This window comes from Rhipicephalus microplus, unplaced genomic scaffold (assembly GCF_043290135.1).
Source record: "Rhipicephalus microplus isolate Deutch F79 unplaced genomic scaffold, USDA_Rmic scaffold_121, whole genome shotgun sequence".
NCBI classification, from domain to species: Eukaryota; Metazoa; Arthropoda; class Arachnida; order Ixodida; family Ixodidae; genus Rhipicephalus; species Rhipicephalus microplus.
This window is the reverse complement of record NW_027464693.1, coordinates 558,719-576,000: the sequence shown is the minus strand read 5'-3', so window position 1 is coordinate 576,000 and position 17,282 is coordinate 558,719.

The following is a 17,282-nucleotide window of genomic DNA, read 5'->3' as shown; positions in this document are numbered from 1 at the left end:
ATTCTTTAAGGAGTACAATGAAAAACTAGGATCGCAGCCCCCTGAAGCACAGTTCAAGGAGCATTACAAAAATAAACGGAATCAAAATCCGTACAGTGGTTGCCCAGATATCTGCTCCACTATCTGAGTGTAATGCCAAAAAAACAGTAGTGAGAAAACTGCATTTAAAGTTTCAACTTTTTTTTACGTCTCTAAAACACCTAAAGATTGTGATCCTAGGTTTGTCTTGTGATATTTGACTTTTCAGGTATCTGGTCTCTGACCAGTGTGCCTTGGTTGCCCTTTTTTTTTCCCCCATAATTTCCTTTTCATGTTTTACAAAGAACAAGTATGGATTTCAAACCAAGTTCTTTGTATGAAGGAGTGGTGTGATAGGCATGACAGAAAAGATTGTAATTGAATGAGACCATATACTGAATTGATTACACATATTCTTGTGCCGAAGTTGTAATTAGTGTAATTACGTTCTTGATTATAAGTATCCACTGAACATTTCTTTATTTAGAGAGAGGTTTATTGCATCAGAAAAATGGATCACACCATGACAGCCTATGCCTTCTTTCCAAATAACAGTTATGGGCAGAAAACTGGTGGCACAGGAATTTTTAGCAGTATATTTAATGACGTAAAACGGGCATATAAAAATTCTTTCCCCTGATTCATACGTGCTCTTTTGCCGCTCTAGCTGTGAAACGCATCATCGTACAGCCGGTCGCGGAAACTCTAATCTACAGCAATTCATTAACCTCGGAACATTCATAGACGTTCGTGGCGATATCAAGCACGGCTCCAAGCACGTCTGAATCGCATCACAAAAGCTTATTGACAGCACTCCATATGACCGTGGGGTGCGCGGCCGCGCGGACAGTGCAGCCGGCGCGTAAGGCACTTGCCGGCGGCGTTCGATGACGATGTGCGAAATGTGTAACTACGAAGACAAAAAATCGGGACGCACTGCATTGGCATCGCATTTTCGAATGACGACGCGCGAAACTGCTAGCTGCTGTTCCGAGCAATCCGTGGCAGTGAAGGGGGGGGGAGGGCTGACGAGTTTGACTGTGTTGTCCGCTGCCGATGCGTAAAATGCCCGTACGTGATTCAGAGGAGCTAGCGAGTGATGTGGTACATTACTTGCAAAGAAGCACGTCGCCAAGAGTGCGCTTGCGCGCCGCTCCTGCTCGCAGTCTCGCTGTCAGAGGAGTTAGGCCTAAAGCCGACTCCGATGACGCGCCGCACTTGTAGACCGCCGCGCGCCCGCTCGTAGTAATCTGATCGTGCATCCGGTGCGGCCACTCGTAGCAATCAGATTGTGCCGCCGCTTTCAGCTTCATTGCTTGCAAAGAAGCACGTCGGCACGAATGCGCTAGCGCGTCGTTCCTGCCCGCAGTCTCGCTGTCGGCGGAGTTAGGGCTAAAGACGACTCCGATGACGCGCGGCGCTCGTAGACTGCGCTCCCGCTCGTAGTAACATGATCGCGCATCCGCTTGGTGCTCGTAACTAAAGCGTAGTTATATCTTAAGTGATTATCAAGCCGTGAACACGTCACGAAGTGGCGATTTTCGAGAGCCATGTCCTCGCGACGCACAAGCAGCAGACGACAATCTCCCGGAGCGAGCATCGGGCCAATGGCGAGGCGAGCTTAGGCAACATGGCGGCCACAGCCAATCAAGGGCCTCAAAACGACCTTCAAACATTTGCTTTTGGCTCGCTTGTTGTTGAAGGAAGGAGCCAGGTGAGGCAGGAAAGTTAAACACTGAGAAATGCTCTTTCCTGTGAGCCCAAGAAGTCTGCTCCCGGCCCAAACATCGCGAAGCTATAATTTTTTGAAAATCGCCGTTTTCTTGCCATTTCCAAAAAAAGTTTTGCTACCTAGGTGGGTGAAACGAATTTTCCGAAGCACTTCTGTGCGGTTTTCAGTGTAGATATTTTGGAACCAGATAGAAAAAGGGTTCCAGAAACTGAAAGCTTGAGTTTCAAAAAATTGATTTTTTTGCCATTTTTCGCGATCCCAAAGCCGCGTCCCCCTTTAAACATTCACAAACTATACCCAATTGCGCAATGTTCACGCGATCCCCCCCTCCACTTTGTAGCGCATTTACTGGAGTTCCCCCCGTAAGAAAATGCGGGCGGGTTTCTTTTTCGATTACATGACGCCTGGGTTATATGACTGTTCTACTTGGTCTCTTGAAAGTTGTGTAATGAGGGTTCCACTGTATTGTAGAAGATGTTTGGTATCGCAACAATTGGGTAATTTGCCTTGAAGAGCCATCAGAAAGGCACAAAGCTCCGATACAACAATTTAGCAGGTGAGGTCGTCTCATCTGTCGCAAGTTTTATGCAAGTGGCAAACCTGACCTTCGAGGTGACTTGTGACTTGTCATCGTGAAATCACAGCAACTTTCTCTCGAACTCTGACACTTGATGGAGACTACAGAAAGAAGGACTCCGGGGTCGAAGCAGAAGTATAGTGGATGATGAAAGTTACATGGTCACATCTGTTGCTCTAGTGCATTCATTTCGAATATAATTAAAATGATGTTTTCAGATGGTGAAATTTTGCGGAGTTTCACTTGTTCTGAGAATAAATGCTTTTTTATCGTGTGCAACGGTCTGGTTCATTTTTAAGGGGGGACCAAGGTTCTTAGGGCTCTCTCATTTATTTTTGAACCAAGTGTGACAGAAGTTGGCATGCTTACTTAGTTTGTTCTCTGGTTTCTAAAAATGTAGTTATTTTTTCTGTAGCTTCATTAGTTAAATAAACAATCAAGATAACAATTTATATTCTTGCCAGAATGGAAAAATAACCACCTGTCAAAAATTTATAAATAACATAGGGATTGACAGTAGAAAGCATAAGACATGCAACATAAGAAGCACTTTTTCGAATGGGTCTATATTTCTTACTTTACAGTACACTAAACTTCACAGCCCTGAATGTGGCCATTGTGTGGGCATACAAAAGACTAGTTTGAAAAATTTGCATCAAGAGAAATCAAAATCTGCTTCCTATGTTGTGTGCTCCAAACATATAGCTTCATCTGCAAAATAAAATATTCTGATATCTGTAATAGTTTCAGATATATTGCAGTAATTTTCATGCAGGGTGTACAAAATCGCCATTTTGAGAAAATAAAGAAAACAAAGAATTGTAACATTTTTAACTGTAAAAATGTATGCGCTTGTAACTACACAGCCATTGACATATAAATGAATGCTAGAAAGCCTAAGGAGTGCAAGGCTGCAAGTTGATCGAAAATTGAACGAGTACTTCTCGAATTACAGCACAGTAAAGTTCATTGCATGTAACCGAATACAGAAATTTTTATATTAAAATAAAAAAAAATGTAGCTGCCCATTAAAAATAGGCTCCCAGCAATGTTTTTTGTGCACATTTAGCTACATTGTGCAAAAACAATTACAGCTCGAGCTGTCCTAGGTCCATTTTTACCGAACAAGCAAAAGAAAGTGGTCAAAATCTGTGCTTCGAGAATAATGCTATTAAAACCCTATTTCGCAGTTTTAAGGAAAAAAATCATGGCACACATACTTTTAGTCGGTTAATATATACCGGGAATGTAATAGGACTGATTGTTTGTACGAGCGTGTCGTTTCTTCTAGTCCTGTAGCAAGTTGTCGCCGTGTGCTTGTCTGCCGCGAGGCCGCTTATCAGTTCGGTGACTGTACTGACAGCGATGTGCGACAAATTTGCGTGCGTCATCCACGATCTGTCGAATAACGCAACGATGTTTTCCCGCTTGTCCAGAGTAAGTGTCGCGAACCAAAGTTGCTCCCTCGCTCATCAATTTTGAGGCTACACAAGTGCCGAGGTGTTAGTTTCCTTTTCACGCAAGACTGCCGCATTTTCGAGCGGAGATTGCGACAACGTTGCGAACACGTTAAAAGCAGCCTACCTGTTGCCAGTAGCCTTCATTGAGAGGACCGCGAGCATGATCACTGCGAACGGATTGACTTTCTGTTGTTGGTCGACGCGCGGCATACTCCGCTCTGACGACCTGTCGCGCAGTTCAAGGTCCTTTCGTCAGGCGGGTTTAGCGACAAGACTGCACTTCCGTTCTGTCACTACAAAGATTGATATCTCTGGTAGCTTCACTTCTGCTTTTTACTTGCCGTCCTTTAACTGATGACGCTGCAAAACACAAGTGTTCTCAGTAACGTTGTCGGCAACCAACGGGCTCGTACGTGCGTTAGGCCTACACCGGTGATTGGGCGACCGCCGTTTACCGCGTCGAGTTCGTTATCCTCGTTGTCCTGAGCCATAGCGGGGATCTTTCTGAAGTTCACAGCGAACGAACCACCGCCAAACCCGCTTCACAAATTACTGTAGCACGGAACTTCTTTACTTCCGCAAGCAGTCAGTAGCACCAAGACAAAATCGCGCATGTCTGTGCGCCTCACGATGGTGAAGCAGACGCCGAAAGCGCCCCTTGGCCAATCGGATGCCTCACGTGCCCCAAGCAGCCAATTGAATCACGCGCTAGTGCTTTTGATGACGCGTTATCACTAAAGAACTAATGAGCAAGGTGAGCCAGCGGTGGCGGGAAATTAAAGATGAAAAACGACCCTTCCAAACGAGACCAAGATGAACACGATAGCTCGTGTCTAACAGCAACAGTTTGGCGCGGAAAAAGCGCGAAGTCAGCCAACTTGTAGCTCGCCGACATGAAGCACACCTTCAAGCAACAAAGCAGGCAATAAGCCTAATTCGAGCTGCATATTGTCAGCTGCAGGCTTTATTGCAGCTTGAACCAGCTGAAATACGGCCTGTTTCTAACTGAAAGTTAGTCCCTTCACAGCTGAACAATCGTCGCATTCCAATTTTGTAATTCTTAGTAATATAAGTTAGTAATACGAGTTGCAGTGGGACCAATGAGCAGATTTGTAACTCGCCGACATGGAGCACACCTCCAAGCAACAAAGCAGACAATAAGCCTGATTCGAGCTGCATATTGTCAGCTGCAGGCTTTATTGCAGCTCGAAATATGGCCTGTTTCTAAGTGAAAGTTAGTCCCTTCACAGCTGAACAATCGTTACATTCCAATTTCTTAATACTTAGTAATATTGTGAGAAACCGGTTTATTCGGCCAGGCTCGAGGTAAATCACGCTGGTGATATTTTTAGATGAAAAAGATGTACAGGTGATGATGATTACAAAGAGAATAAAGAGTCATTCGCTTGTCGCGCTCACACTAAATTCCCCACGCGGTGAAAGCGGCTGCCTGGTCGCTTGACAGTATTATGAAATGCATCGCGCATAAGGCTTTAAAGGAGATACGTGCACTATCTCTGTTTCTTGGCAACGATGATCAGGACTGGCGCTCAGGTGAAAAACTCACAACACGGCGAGACGAGTCGTGGTGAGATTTTCGAGTGTCTTGAGAGAGGCCGGTGTTAACACGGGCCTGGTGACGGCAGTGTGCGAGACGAGATAGGAATTCTTCAGAGAAAGGAGCCGTCGAGGGTGCAGGGGCCGAAAGGAAAGAGACATCCAGAGCGAAACTTGGCGAGCGACCATGGACGAGAAAAAAAATAGAGAAAAGCCGGTAGTGCGTTCAGCACCCGTATTATAGGCGAATGTCACGAAGGGTAGAATTGCATCACAGTTCGTGTGGTTGGGGTGAATGTACATGGCGATCATGCCCGATAGGGTCCGATGAAACCGTTCAGTCAATCCGTTGGTCTGCGGGTGGTAGCTAGAAGTGGTCTTGTGAACAGTGTTCGAGGCACGCAAAACTTGCTCGACAATGGAAGATAGGAAGACTTTGCCACGATCACTGAGGAGAATGCGTGGAGCTCCATGACGCAAAAAGATGTGGCGAAGAAAGAAATCTGCGATCTCAGTGGCAGTCCCAGATGGTATAGAAGCTGTTTCTGCGTAGCGGGTAAGGTGGTCGACTGCCGTGACAATCCAGCGATTCCCATTGGATGATATAGGGAGAGGGCCATACAAGTCGATTCCAACGACTTCAAAAGGTGAGGTGGGACAAGGAAGAGGTTGCATTAAGCCAGCCGGAGCAGTTGTCGGTCGTTTTCACCGTTGGCAATGGACACAGGAGGCGACGTAGTTAGCGACGGCTGAAGAGAGGCCAAGCCAAAAACAACGACTTCGAATTTTGTCGTAAGTCTTGTGGTAGCCTAGATGAGCAGCGGTTGGATCATCATGAAAGGCTTTTAGAACTTCACGTTGCAGAGAACGTGGGATGACGGGTACCCACTTGTCACCAGTGTCCATCGATGTGATAAATGTAGCGACATAAAGCATCACCGACAAGCTTAAGGGGGGAGGCTACCCTGGAGACCGAACTTTTTTATTTTTTAAGATATCTGGATGAAACTTTCCGGGGTTGTTCAACTACAATAAAACTAGCACAACTGCTAAGTTTCACGAAGCTGTGTTTCTTAGTTCTAGAGGTATTGAGGTTTCACTGGGTGCTTCACATGGGTGCCTGAGGAAGAGTCGTGAAAAATCCCAGGACATAGTAGAAAGCTGACATTCATTGTGGTCATTCTTTGATAGCTATCCCAGGGCGCTACAAAGCCGTTTTTTTTAATTCCCCCCCCCCCCCCCCCCCAAAATTTTCACGCAACTTTGAATTTGATGTAACCAGTAATGACCAGATTCATCAAAAATTAATTGTTTATTATAAATTAACAGCACCAATTTTGAAAAAAGGAGCTTGTTACGCCCTTGCAAGGTCATTCAGGAACAGAATAAAAAAAACGGCACACAAATCTGATGAACGGTTTTCGAGTTCTTGCTTTCCTCAGCACCACAACTAGCAAAAAAATCCGTTCTGAGAAAACAGGCCGAGAAAGTGCAAAACACGTGTTTTCTTCAAAAAGCTCCAGCACAGTAGCTAGAAGTGTCCTGGCGCACTCTTTTCTTCTTTTGCCTGGCCTCCATCTTCTCTTGGTGTCTTTTAGAATTCTTTTTTAGGCGTAAAGCGTCTTTTTCACGAGCTCGCTGGATGGCCAGATGACCTGGTTGAAGTCCAATGGAGTCCGATATCACTTGGGTTGCTTTGCAGAAGCCGGCATTGTAGCGCAGCACTGCTTCATGCAGTGCTGTTGCTACCGCGATCAAGGATGAGTGTTGTTCCTTCGGCATCAGAGACCACAGAATGGAGTGGAATGATTCTGATGCATTTTGCGTCTTCGCTCCCAGGCAGCGCTGAAAAGCGACTTTTGTGACAGTCTTTCGTAGATGGGCGGCATAGCTGCAGCGACATAGTCCGGTAGGCTGTGTTTATGTTTTGGCTGTGGCTCACGCTTTGCCTCTGCAGCTCTATGGCGGCACCACGATTGAGCCCCCTCTGGGCAAAGTTCATGGTGAGGGTCCTAGTCAGTCGATGTGACGTGGTGATATGTTGCCATCACTGCACGCTGCATGGCTGTTAGGTCAGTTGAATTGTTTCTCAGGGCCCAACCATAATATCCTGTCAGCTTTTCAATGAGGGCTTTAGTGAGCTTCCCCCCCGCAGGGGCGCCTGCGAAAGTAGGCGTTTGGTGTGTAGCGACACCACGGACCCGAGCTAACGGGGGAGTTTCTACTCCCTCCCACGCCTAGCCGTGCGTGGCTTTGCCGTGCCCGGGGAAAAGGGGATCCTGGGGGTTGAGCTGACGCTGGGTGATTGGACCTTTAAGGCCCCCCGGCAGAGGCAACACACCCCTTTGGCCCCAGCTTCACGTAGACGGCACCCCTGGGCTGACCCACCCAGGGGAAATCGGCAGTCGCCTTTTCCTATCTCTCTCTTCCTACATCTTCGTCTTTCTTACTTTTTTAGCTTTCCTGTCTACTTCTCTCTTCTGTTTACTTCCAATTTTCCTGGCGGCAAGGGTTAACCCTGTGCAAATAGCCTACCTTGGTCTAGGCGCATTGGGTTATAGTGGCGTTGTACGGCTGGCGTCTGCAGGTTTCAGCATCCGCAAACTTGTAGCGTCCCCTCGTTGGGCTCCGTGGTGGGTGGCCGCCAACGCTGCTGAACAACATACAATTAGCATGCATAAAGCATTCCCTTTACTCAGTGATCGTGCCTCCTCAAAGCGGGTACGCACCGAAGACATCAATTTTTTCATCCGGCCAAGACAAATGTTTCCTCATTTCCACGTTACACACTGCGAAAAAACTAACAAGCAAGCCAGAACTGTATCTCCCTTCGTAGTTTCTAGATGCTTAACCGAAACTCTCGGTGCCGGGTACAAGGTTACCAAAATGGCCAGTGGAGATTTACTCCTTGAAATACGTGACAAAGACCAATTCGATAAACTGAACACCATCACAACGTTTGGAGACACACCCATCAGTATTACGCCACACATGTCCATGAACTCATCTCGCGGGGTCATATCGGACGCAGATTTGCTTGAGCTGACCGAAGCTGAACTTCTGGAAGGATGGAAGAGCCAGAACGTGACAAACGTACAGCGTATTAAGATCAGAAGAGATCAAAAGGAAATCCCAACCAAACACTTAGTACTGACCTTTGCTTCGAGCGATTTGCCGGAAACTATTCAGACTGGGTACACAAAGACATCCGTGAGACCATATATTCCCCACCCCCGCCGTTGCTTCCAATGTCAGAGATATGGCCACGGCTCGCAAAGCTGTCGTGGCCGGAAAACTTGTGCTCTGTGTGGAGTCGTGGGCCATGCGTCCGACAACTGCAAAGCACCTGCACACTGTGTGAACTGTGGCGGTAATCATGCTGCGTACTCACGTTCCTGTTCTTTCTGGAAAAAAGAAAGAGATCATCACTTTAAAGATAAAAGAAAACATTACATTTAAAGAAGCAAGAAAAAGAGTCTCGCCATTTTATGGCCCCACATATGCTGATGCGGCGCGCCAGGGGGCAGTGTCGCACCAGCCCTCGCCACTCCTTCGGCCTGCGCAGAGCGAGCCATTGGCTGTGGCGCCTGCCCCCAAGGCGGCAGTAGTTGAGTCTACTCCACCTACTCCCAAACAGAGACCGTAGACTCCAGAGTCTTCGGGTCTCAAGGCCTCCCCTCACCAGGCGAGGCCCAAAATCCAAACTAACAGCCCGCACGTGCGGGCATCCAGTGCCTCCGAGGAGGCAATGGATACGTCGTGCCGAAACAGCGGCGTGGCTCCTTGGAGCGCGCCAAGAAAACAAAAAAGCAAATAACAGGGCCTGATGACGGCCCTGTTAAGTGAACTCAAACTCCCCGTCTAAACAGCCACTCGCTTTTCGTACACACAGCATTATTTTACATTCACCATGAACACTCAAATTATACAATGGAACGTCAGGGGCCTCCTCAGAAACCTTGACGACATCCAAGAACTCCTACACGAACACTCGCCAAAAGTGCTGTGTGTACAAGAAACACACCTAAATTCAAAACACACAAATTTTCTTCGTAAATACGTTATTTTTCGAAAGGACCGAGATGATGCCATGACATCATCCGGAGGTGTTGCCATCATAGTAAATCAAGGAATTGCATGCACACACTTACAACTCCAAACATCCCTTGAGGCAGTGGCTGTTCGAGCGGTTCTTTTCAATAAACTGATCACAATCTGCAGTATTTACATTCCTCCTAGCTATCAGCTGCAAAAACGTGATTTATACTCTTTAATTGATGAACTTCCGGAGCCCTATGTTCTCCTTGGAGACTTCAATGCGCATAGCAGGCTATGGGGTGATTCTCGGTATGACGCGCGAGGTCGACTGATCCAACAGTTCCTTCTCTCGTCGAGCGCGTGTCTCCTGAATCGAAAAGAACCAACCTATTATAACCTTGCTAATAACACCTACTCCTCCATAGACTTGAGCATAGTATCTCCATCTCTTGTGCCTCTACTCCAGTGGAAAGTTGTCAGTAATCTGTACGGAAGTGACCACTTCCCCGTAGTTTTGAGCACAACGACAGTAACTGAGTGTCCACCACGTGTTCCCAAGTGGCTCATAAACAGAGCCGACTGGGAACAGTTTCATACTATCGCTTGTCTAGGTTGGAATGACATCTGTACTTTGAACATTGATGTTGCTGTGAAATACTTCACAGCGTTTTTGATTTTTGCTGCAACAAAATGCATCCCACAAACAAATGGACACCCTGGAAAACGATGTGTGCCATGGTGGAACTCTGAATGCCGAAACGCGCGCAAACAGCAAAACAGAGCTTGGAGGCTGCTTCGGAACTCACCGACAGCCGAAAATCTTGAAACCTTCAAGAAAATAAAGTCTCAAGGCAGGAGAACGCGTCGGCAGGCCAGAAGAGAAAGCTGGCAGAAGTTTTTGTCAGGGATCAATTCTTACACACAAGAGACCAAAGTCTGGAACATGGTCGGTAGGATAGCAGGGAAACAAGTACACACACTTCCACTCGTAAACACTCAAGGTGATACCTTGGAAGATCAGGCAAACTTCCTTGGGGCACATTTTGAACGGGTATCCAGCTCGTCCCACTATACTGACACTTTCCAAAAATACAGAACAAGAATAGAAAAGCAGAAACTCGAACACAAATGCACTAGATACGAGGCATATAATCAAGCGTTCAGTCTAGCTGAGCTGCGAATGTCTCTAAACTCCTGCAGTACTTCTGCCCCAGGTTCTGACCGTGTCGTATATGAAATGTTAAAAAACCTACCGATCGAAACAAGAAAAACCTTACTTTGTTTGTACAATGCTATCTGGTTTTCTGGCACTATCCCTAACTCCTGGAAAGAGGCTATTATAATTCCCATTTTGAAAGAGGGCAAGGACCCTTCTTTACCTTCGAGTTATAGGCCTATTGCACTCACAAGCTGCTTGTGCAAAATCTTCGAAAAAATGATAAACTGCAGACTTGTACATTTCCTTGAAACAAACAATTTGCTCGACCCATTTCAGTGCGGGTTTCGAGAAAGTAGATCCACCACAGACCACCTTGTTCGTATCGAGGCACAGATCAGGGACGCCTTCGTCCATAAACAATATTTTCTCTCTGTGTTCCTCGATATCGAAAAGGCTTATGATACTACATGGCGTTTCGGAATTCTAAGAGACCTGTCCCACCTTGGCGTGCGCGGAAGAATGTTTCACATAATCGAAAGTTACCTGTCAAACCGGACATTCCGTGTCCGAGTGGGCACGGCTCTTTCCCAAACATTCGTCCAGGAAACAGGCGTGCCACAAGGTGGTGTACTTAGCTGCACACTTTTTCTCATCAAGATGAATTCCTTGCACTTGTCCATCCCTCGCAATGTGTTTTATTGTACATATGTCGACGACGTCCAGCTTGGCTTTAGATCTTGCAACCTGGTAATGTGCGAGCGACAGGTTCAGTTAGGTTTAAACAAGGTCTCCAAATGGGCAGAGGAAAACGGATTCCGACTGAACCCACAAAAGAGCACGTGTGTCTTGTTCTCCCGAAAGAGAGGCATGCACTCAGAACCTGACATTGAATTGAACGGTCAACGTCTGTCTGTCAATGCGGAGCATAAATTCTTAAGATTAATCTTGGACAACAAGTTGACCTTCGTACCGCACATCAAGTATCTAAAAACAAAATGTTTAAAAGCCATGAATGTTTTAAAAGTGTTGTCACGTATTACGTGGGGTAGTGACAGGCAATGTCTCATGACTCTGTATCGAAGCCTCATTCGCACCCGCTTAGATTATGGGGCCATTGTTTATCAGTCTGCGACTCAAAGTGCTTTGAAGATGCTGGACCCCGTGCACCATTTGGGCATCCGCCTTTCTACGGGTGCTTTTCGCACCAGCCCCGTAGAAAGCCTTTATGTTGAGTCAAATGAGTGGTCGCTTCATCTGCAGAGAACTTACATGTCCTTTGTTTATTTCCTTAAGGTGAAAGCAGATAAGAAGCACCCCTCATACTCCACTATTAATGATTTGTCGAGCTCCATTCTGTTTCAAAACAGGCCTTCGATGAGGCAGCCCTTCTCAGTTCGCCTGAAAAGTCTAGCTGAGGAAACTGGAGTCTCACTTGAACATAGTTTAATGGCTCCTGTAGCATACCCGCCACCGTGGCAATGGCAGACTATAGACTGTGATGTGTCCTTTCTTGAAGTTACAAAACATGCGCCTATTGCCCATATCCAAACATACAGTCGCCGACCGATTTTTCGGACTCCAAAAATTCGGACTTGTTGGATATTCCGGACTTCATAAATGCACTGTCAGGGATCCCATAGAGCTAATGCATTGTTTCGACCTATTTTTCGGACGAATTTGCCCCTGAAAGTTCGATTTTTCGGACTAAATCGCTCGTTTTGTGCCACGCCCCAAACCATTGTGAACGCCGCCATGTTGGATTTTCCGTCGGCTTGGCTAAGCTTGGTCTTCAGATGCCTTTTCTGCCTCCGAGATTGGAATGCGCACGCCATATTTTAAGTTTCAGAGGCCGTGTTTGCTTTTTAAAAGACGCGGTGATGGATGCCGTTTTTTCGTCTTCGGTCAGCACTATCGTCGTCACATCGCACGGGGAGGAGGCGAAAGAAGGATTCTTTTATCGTCGTTGCAGCTTTTTTCAGTCGCCATTCTGCACGTGTTGTCTCGCGTAGCGTCGCGACGTTGTGTGCTTCGCAGCGGCTATCTGCGGCATCGAATTTTGTGTTCTCGGTGCCATGGCTCCACCATCAGTGCCATCGCGGGAGCCAGGTGGTGTGAAGAAGCGTGGGAAGTATACGACCCTGACGATGGAGAAGAAAGCTGCCATAATCAAGCTAATAGAGAGTGGACGTTCGCAGCTAGATGTCGCCGGATGACGACCGCCCGCAGCCGTCGGCGGCGGAGATCGCCAACGCGGTGACAATTTTGTTGAGCGTTTACGGCGACGATGTCACCTTGGCGCAAATACGGGCAAACCAAATTGGCTCCAAGCGTAGTTTGAGGCAAGGCAGCATCAAGGACTTTTTTAAACCTGCCTGATGCAATAAACTTCAGATTTTTGGCGAAAACGAATTTTTCGGACTGTTCGATTTTTCGTACTTTTTTTGGGTCCCCGCCAGGTCCGAAAAATCGGTCGGCGACTGTACTTCCTGGAACTTCAACACAAATACACACGTCCTGAGTTCTTTACAGATGCCTCCAAGTCCAACTCCTCTGTGTCCTACGCTGTTGTCGGCCCATCCTTCTCGGATGCTGGCCCTCTACATCCAGGCACAAGTATCTTCACAGCGGAAGCTTACGCGATACTTGTGGCAGCTAAACACATCAAAAAATTACACATACAAAAAGCAGTAATTTATACAGACTCCCTTAGTGTGGTAACGGCTCTGCACAGTCTTAAAAAACAAAAAAACCCGGTCCTCATCTCACTTTACTCCATTTTGTGCACACTCTACACACTCAAACAACATGTTGTAGTGTGCTGGGTGCCAGGGCACCGTGAGATTCAAGGCAACGTGAAGGCGGATCAGCTCGCTGCATCCGCCCACAAAAACACTGCCCCTACACCCATATCAATCCCGGCCCTCGATCTTAAGCCGTCTCTTAAACGAAACCTCAGAGTATACTGGCAGAGCAAGTGGGATACACATACACAAAACAAACTACACGTTATTAAGCCACACCTTGGTCATTGGCTGCCCGTATCGAAATCGCGTCATACAGAGGTAATACTAACGAGACTCAGGATATGACACACATACATGACACACACACACCTTTTGTCTGGTGGCGATCCACCATTGTGTGACAGATGTGGTGAACCATTGACAGTCCTTCACATTTTGAGTGCAAACAATTGGACACTGTAAGAGAACAACACTTTCCATTACCCTACCGACAACATATACCTTTACACCCTGCAATGTTCGTCGGTAGGGAACCGCTTTTTAGTCACAAATCATTGTTAGCGTTTTTTAAAGAAATTCATAGTTTCCATATCATATACCCAGGCATCCCGTAGCATGACCTCTCCAGAGAGGTTTTTGCTGCGGTGGTTACACAAGAAAGCACTTGCCTCACGGCCCTTGGACGCAAGGGTATGAACGAGTGAGGCACTTGTGCTAATGCCATACATATCCACCATCGTCTTTTATTATCACCAACTTTTGTCATCTATTCACACCACACACACCTTTCACGGCATGGTCATGATTTTATTACTTGTATGTTTTTACCCGCCTTACCGCGAGGAATTTTATGGCCCTTATACAGCCGCTTATCACAATCATTGTCCATTTTTTTTTAGCATGATGAACTGGCGCTCTTTGGCCGTGAAACGGCCCTTGCGCCATAAAACATCAAACATCATCATTATTTAGTGAGCTTCCCCTTCCCACTCAGTGGCTTATCACTTTTCTGCACAATGTTTCGAAGAGCACTTCCAATCCTTTTCTAAACATGGTTCAGACATTCTTCTTTTACAATTGGCACTAGCCCGTACACATTCTCTTCTGTGAGGGCAGCGAAGGTACGGCTGTCTCCGTCGGACACAAGAGTGGTGTACCGCAGGCCATGCTTGGATACAGACCGCCCAAAGAGAGTCAAGCCTGCCTCCACTTCCATGCTTCCCGATTTTGCGTCTGTGTTTTTCTGGCAAATGTGGTGCTTCTGCCAGCTTTCGTATGCTGCATCTCCAGGTTTGGGTCCTGTTTGGCATCCAAGGCAGTGGTTTGAAAGAACTACAGCATCCAAGATGAGACCTGTAAAGAAGTCAATTACCGATCCCACTCCGATGTGTGATGTGTGACCCCGCTTATGCCATGTGCCATCGTACACTACGGTGATGTCCTTGCAGAAGCTGGGGTCCATTTCTATATATGTTTTGATCACTGCTGTGGCAGAATCAGCATAAAACTTTTCCAAAGCGGTGGCCTCTGGCTTCCTGAACGTCTCTTTCAAGTGCTTTTGAAACGTCTTGTGGTGAAGACCTCTGTAAGAGACGTTCATGGCAGCCCAAAAGTCATTAAGAGCTGTTTGCCCCTTGCCTATTTGCTTTATAGCCATTATGGTGCGGACATTTACATCGAAGGCCTTAGTGTCCTTTTTGCGGGGTGATGTCCATAATTTATTGACGGTGCCACAAGAGGCGCACACGACTTCAAGTTTTGTTGCAAGTCCAAGCTTGGTGCTCTCTCGGACAGTCATAGCACCTTTCAAACATTCTTTGCACACTGTGCGGCTGAGCACGACGTTAAAGATGTTCATTTGAACGAGCGAAAAATGTTCGCCCTCACTTGTCACTGCAGGTGCAAGAGCCGGCTGCATCAGTTGAAATTTCTTCTGCGTCGCCGGCGTAGACTCGAGTTCAGCGCGAACGGCGTCACGACGTTTCGCATTCGCATCGATTTCTTCCTTCGTTAGGAAACGCGTCCGCAGATGAAGCGACGGTCCACTCACGCTCGATGGCGGCACCGATTCAGACGAAGTGCTGGGTCCGGCGATATCAGAAGCACTCGGTGTCACACTGGATGGCATCGATTCGAAGCACGTGTCGAGCCCGGCGATCTCGGAAACACTCAGTGCATTTGTGGCTCCAGCCACACTCGATGTGTCGGATTCTCGACTGGCGACAGCCGACAACACAGTTCCGTCGCTGCAAGCGTCTACGCAGTCGGCACCCGCAGCAGAATAGCGGAATTTCGATGATCGTACAAGCCGCATAGCACGCCTCCGCGCACCGGACTTCCGCACTGACTTCGGCTTCGTTGCTGGCATCGCCCGCAACAACAAAGACGAAAGGCACAGAACTAGTGCAAAAAGAAAAAAAAAACGAGAGAAAATGATCAAAAAGATAGCACAAGGCGAAGAGCGGCTCGTAAGCAGACGTCTGTCGAGGCGGACGGAGCAGAGAGCAACAACGAAGCGAGCGCGCTGGACGCGCCATCTAGAGGAGCGACCGCCCCCGCTGCTGCACAGCAGCCAATGGCGGGCACGCTTTCTCCCGCGAGATTTGAATGCGCTGCTCTAGCCAATCAGCGCTCCGCATCGCATCGCGGGAAAACGCCAGTAGCGTCTCGACTGTGCTGCCGACGCCATTTTGCAAGGCGGCGAACGATAGAGAAAGAATTCACGGTCAAAACAACACCAAGATGGCGCGGGACGACCGCATGGTCCGGGAATGGCGCGCGCGCGAAGTTTGGTTTGATTTCGGGATTTGCGCCTGTTTTGGACGCCGCGGCAGCCTCGAAAATAGTATTTTTTTTGCACTTTGCGGTTGAATTAGGTGCTGATAATTACAGAATAGGTAGCTTATGAGACATACAACCCAAAAATGTGGTTTTTCAAAAACCGACTTTTTCGCGATTTTTTAGTTTTCAAGAGCCGCGTCCCCCCTTAAATTGTTTAAGTTGTCGACGGAGTCTGGCGTTTGGAGGAGTAGTAGAGTCGGTCAAGCGGTCAACAATAGTGCGGCAGTATGGGTCGACACGTTGCTGTGAAACAAGGACGGATTGGGTGGCAGCTGATGAACTTAGCGCTGCGATTGGAGAGGTGCTGTCGTTTCGGAGTATCGATGGTGAATTGCTTCCGCTGGGCAAAGGACAGCGCGATAGAGCATCAGCATTTTGATGCTTCTTCCCAGATCTGTAGGCGACATCGAAATCATACTCCTGCAAGCGAAGCGCCCAGCGAAAAGAAAAGCGTTCAGCGTTCAGAAAAGAAACGAAAAATGTCGATGGCATTGCTCAAAAGAAGTGGAGTGGGGTCAGTTTCCTGAAACAGCCAAACAGACAGGGGCACAGGACTTCTCATTTTGCCGCTGTGCTCCGTTATACGGGGCTGATCAACTCGGAGGTTGGTGCTTGAGCCGTCTTGTTAAAGAAATGGGCAGCTGTATACGTAGGTGAACAAGTCATAGTTGCACAGCAAGTGGTAAGAAAAGAGTGCAATAGCAACAAATTGGGTCATATGAACTGAGACTGGCACCTAGCTCCCTTAGAATATATCACACGTAACTCAACTAAATGCTGGTTACCGAGAGTACAGCCACTTCAGAAAGAGCAACACTTTTCGCACAATCTACTTCGAAGTGTGTTTGAGCTGCCCACTGATGGCTGCTGAACTAGGACGCACGCCAGTGCCTTTAGAAGCAAAGTTCACCCCTTCCCTTTCGTCTTTTCGTGTTTGTTCAAGACTGGCAGGTTGTTTCCTCTCTGCTTGGACAGCAATCCTCCCAAGCGGGGTGTTTACATGTGCCCTTTGAGCATTAAAGATGGGCCAGCTAGTAATATCTTTGTTTCAGCTGCGTTCATCGTCCCTGCACGAGGGCATTTCTCTGTGGGTAGTGTACACGATGGGTGATGGCATGTTATCAGTTTTGGCTTGACATGGGGTGTAGCAGCGACT